Consider the following 5,063-nt stretch of genomic DNA (forward strand, 5'->3'; position numbering starts at 1 on the left):
TTTAATAAAATTATCTGATAGGACTTGCATTGTTCCATAATATTTAACTGGGTATATGTACATGCACACACATAAAATCCCTTAAAGTGTATAAAATTTATTGCTCAGTTCTGTCCAAATCTTTGCGACCCCATGAATTGCCGCACACCAGGCCTCCCTGTCCATCACCAACTCCCAGAGTTCACCCAAATGCATGTCCATTGAGTCGGTGATGCCATCCAGCCATCTCATCCTCTGTCGTCCCCTTCTCCTCCTGCCCCCAATTCCTCCCAGCATCAGAGTCTTTTCCAATGAGTCAACACTTTGCATGAGGTGGACAAAGTATTGCAGTTTCAGCTTTAGCATCAATCCTTCCAAAGAACACCCAGGGCTGATTTCCTTTAGAATGAACTGGTTGGATCTCCTTGCAGTCCATGGGACTCTCATGACCCTTCTCCAGCACCACAGTTCAAAAGCATCAATTCTTCAGTGCTCAGCTTTCTTCACAGTCCAACTCTCACATCCATTCATGACTACTGGAAAAACCATAGCCTTGACTAGACGGACCTTTGTTGGCAAAGTAATGTCCTGCTTTTGAATTTGCTATCTAAGTTGGTTATAACTTTCCTTCCAAGAAGTCTTTTAATTTCATGGCTGCAATCACCATCTGCAGTGATTTTGGAGCCAAAAAAAAAAAAAAAAAGTCTGACACTGTTTCCCCATCTATTTCCCATGAAGTGATGGGACCAGATGCCATGATCTTAGTTTTCTGAATGTTGAGCTTTAAACCAACTTTTCCACTCTCCTCTTTCACTTTCATCAAGAGGCTTTTTAGTTCCTCTTCACTTTCTGCCTTTAATTTGGCCCTTATGCTGTCTTCCCACAAGGTGGCGCGCAAGTTGAATAGTATTTTAAAAACAACTTTCAAATTGTGTCCAACTCTTTGCGACCCCACGGCTTCTACCATGGATAGTATGAAAAGGCAAAAAGGAATTTGCAACTCAGCTTTATTTAGGTATAACTGGTACACAAAAACTACACTTAATTAACACTTACAATTTGATTAATTTGGACATATTATGTGAATCAAGGTAATAAAGGCATCCATCACATTCAAGAGAAAAAAAAAGTTTACTCTTTTGAGGAAAAATAAATACAAAGGAATTTGTAGATTGACCTGTCTTCAGGAAATGTTAATTGTTGTGTGGATTTTTAGCTCAGTTGTGCTTTATCCCATGAGTGTGCTTTAGGACTGCACTAAGCGGTCTCACTTTTTTCCCCCCATACTGTGAAGCACTGAAACGTGCCCCTTGCAGTGGAAGCATGGAGTCATAACCACTGGAGTGCCAGGGAAGTCCCTAGCTAACCTCAGTTTAAATACCTGAACTGGATCTCAAGTGAGCCTTCTATGGTGCAATTCCAGCATCCATCTATCCTCTCAGTGTTCTAAAGTGGATAAAAGTCTCTTAGGGAAAGTAATGATAAAGGGCTAGAGTTATATTTTCACCTTTACCTTTATCTTTAAAATCCCAATATCTTCTTTTATTTCTTCAGTCTCAACCAATGACTTGACTTTCTACTTAAGAGAACACCTGAAACAATTTAAAAAAGTATTTCTACAAACTCACATCACCCCTTCTTCCCACCCCCAACATCCATACCCACTTATTCAGCCTTCATGTCCATTATAGAATTCTATCTGCTGTAAATTATCAGCTCTACCATCCCAGGGCTTCCCTGGTGGCTTAATGGTAAAGAATCTGCCTGCCTATGCAGGAGACAGGGATTTCATTCCTGGGTTGGGAAGATCCCCTGGAAAAGAAAATGGCAACCCACTCCAGTATTCTTGCCTGGGAAATCCCACGGACAGAAGGAGCCTGACAGACTAAAGTCCATAGAGTCACAAAAGAGTCAGACATGACTTAGCCACTAAAGAACAGTAACCACTGTTCCAAGCCAACATGTCCAGTTGTGTACCAGACAGATCCCATTTCCTCCTTCTATGTAAGTGCAATGATCTGATAATCCCTCCCTTACCCCCTTTTGCTCTCTTCAGAATCATTCCCATCATCATGAAACATACTGTTGTTTCCTTCATCCTAAAATACCACTTTTTCAACACCAATTTGTAGCCAGAAACTTATTCCATTAATTTCTTCCCTTTCATAGCAAAATATGATGGAAAAAGTTTTCATTCTTGACATATTTTGTTCTGTGTTTCCAAGTTGAGAGTCTCACTTCTGTGGACATCTCTTTTTAGCTCTGTTTCATATGCCAGTTGTTGCCTGTTTTGTATATATAGTCTCATCAATGACATGCTGGGTTTTATAATATAATTCTTACAATTTTATAAAATTATCACTGATTCACCAAGTATTTGGGAAGTGTCCAAAGATTTAAATTACAAAAACATTAATAAGTACGTAAAATTAAATAATATAAAATAATGGTTAACATGATGAAGAAAAATATTAAAATTATGTAAATTATAAAAATATATAAAAATTATGGATCAATACAGAAAATATTTTTGTTTTAAATAGAATTGTCTAGTTTGATTGGAAAGTTAGTCATTTCCCTGTACACCACAAGCAAAAGAAAGGCCAATTTTTAAGGGTGTTTCAAGACGGAGACAAGCATAAAATAGGAGCTTAACTATTTGTTATTTATGCTCCTTGGAGAGAATGTTTCTGGGAATGACTTGATGGACTGACTCTTGAGCCAGAAAAGATATGGTACAAAGTAGTGCCCGCACTGGTTTAACAACAAAATAGATGACAGAAATCAAGGACAGAGTATAAAATTTGAATAAGAAATATGAAAAAGAAAAACAAACAAAACAGGGTTCAAAATAAGAAAATAAAGCTACAGAAACAACAGAATCTGGTTCTCGAGCCTCAAAAGAGTATCAAAGCAGATGACAGAAGTGAGGAATGGTCTTGTGCTCCCACAATTGTGATTGCACTTCATGTTCTGTCTCTCCATGAGACATTGGTTAAAATAATAAAGATCTGTGCTCCACAGATTCTGCTTATCTTTGTACAGGTCCCACTGAAAGAGAACTATGTTGTCCACACTGGGATGAGAACATTTTGCCTTTCCTATCAATCCAGTTTCATTTATACTGTGGCAGAATTAGCAATTGGCATCTTCTGCACTTTGCCATCTCGAGTCAGAGTTTGTTGCACCATGGCCTTCTCATGGCCTGTTTGACTTCTGCATTCCTCAGAGTGTAAATCAAGAGGTTGAGCAAAGGTGTCCCAATAGTGTAAAACACAGCCACCATCTTATCCACTGGAAATGCAGTTACAGGGTGAGTGTATGTGTATATATACGGTACAAGAATAACACAATAACGATAATTTGAGAGGTGCAAGTAGACAGGGCTTTCTGTCTTCCTTCTGCACTATGATTATTCAGAGAACGTAAGATGAAAACATAGGAGATTAGCAGCAGTATGAAACTCACCATGCATATAGCCCCACTGTTAAACACTGTGAGTAGATTGATGACCTAAGTATCAATGCAGGCAAGTTTCAACAGTGGTTGCGTATCACAGAAATAGTGATCAATAACATTGTGGCCACAGAAGGGTAATCTCAAAACCAAGAGAATCTGTGCTGAAGAACGAAGGCCCCCACCCAAGCCAGTTTCACCAGTGTGCCACAGACATGCTGGCTCATGATGGCTGTGTGCTGCAGGGGCTTGCAAGTGGCCACATAGCAATCAATGGACATGAGGACAAGTACCAAGATCTCTATGCACCCAACGAAGTGAAATGCAAAGATCTGGGTCATGCACTCATTGTAGGAGATTATTTTCTTCTCAGATACAGAATCTGCAATCAGCCTAAGGGCAGTTGTTGTCACAAAACAGACATCAGCAAAGGATAAGTAGAAAAGGAAAAAGCACATTGGGCTCCCAAGTGTCTGGCTATTTCATATGGTTATCACAATTAAGAAGTTTGCCAACAGAGTTGCAAGGTATAGAAGCAAGAAGATCACAAATACTACTTTGTCCTTTAGTAGATTCTGTGCTAACCCAAGCAGAATGAACTCGTTCACACTGCTGTTCACCTCCATGGTTATGGTGACTGGAAAACAGGCATAGCTAAGAAGTGGTTCATCTGCAAAGGAAGTGGGGGAAATCGTGACTTGGCAATCGGAATGTATTTGGACTTGAAATTATAACTTTTAGAGTTATAACTCCATCAAAACATATAACTCACTATTTCTCAAGGTTTTCATGCATTGCAATAAATTATGATATAATGTTTTTTTATGCTGGTTGTCATGCTTTAACCAGGGAATAAGGGAATAGGGAATAAGATTTGTGTGAGAGAACCCTCAATGACCGTGCTCTTTGCCAAAGTCTGAGAGTTTATGACTTTGTTGTATGATATCGATCAGGTCTCTTTAATGTCTTGATGCCTTTTCTTCAAATGACAATTAGAGGTTCCAATAGATATATGTGTATTTGATATATATGCTCATATAATGTATATACATATCAACTACTGAATTTTATATATAAAATCCATTTATATATAAAAGTTTATATTCTATATAATTTTATAACACTTTTGGGGGTTCTTTCTTGAAGAAACACATTTCTTGACTTGGAAACCAGGTTGCACCCATTATTTCTGATCTGTTCAAAATCATGTTTGGATTAAGCCTTTTTTTTTTTTTAATAACTTGACCACTCTCATGTTATTCAACCTTCTGGATGATATTTGATTTAGTGTTTGTACAATGTAAGTCTTAACAGTCTTGTCAATGACATGGTGCTTAATTCCCTGAAGGCTGCATCAAACTCCTTCTTAATATATTTTTCATCACTGTATTATAGTCTGCCTGATGATAGATGTCTTTCTCTTTTTTTAATTTTTATTTTTACTTTATTTTGCTTTACAATACTGTATTGGTTTTGCCATACATTGACATGAGTCAGCCACGGGTGTACATGAGTTCCCAATCCCGAACCCCCCTCCCACCTCCCACCCCACATCATCTCTCTGGATCATCCCCGTTCACCAGCCCCAAGCATCCTGTATCCCGTATCGAACATAGACTGGCGATTCG

General features: G+C 38.4%; 1 pseudogene; it reads right to left on the reverse strand.

Annotated features, from left to right (window-relative positions):
• Positions 1-3,151: 3,151 nt before the first annotated feature.
• On the reverse strand, positions 3,152-4,061 carry LOC138429574 (olfactory receptor 4C11-like; annotated as a pseudogene).
• Between the last annotated feature and the right edge of the window lie 1,002 nt (positions 4,062-5,063).

Source organism: Ovis canadensis, chromosome 24, assembly GCF_042477335.2.
Source record: "Ovis canadensis isolate MfBH-ARS-UI-01 breed Bighorn chromosome 24, ARS-UI_OviCan_v2, whole genome shotgun sequence".
Taxonomy (NCBI): domain Eukaryota; kingdom Metazoa; phylum Chordata; class Mammalia; order Artiodactyla; family Bovidae; genus Ovis; species Ovis canadensis.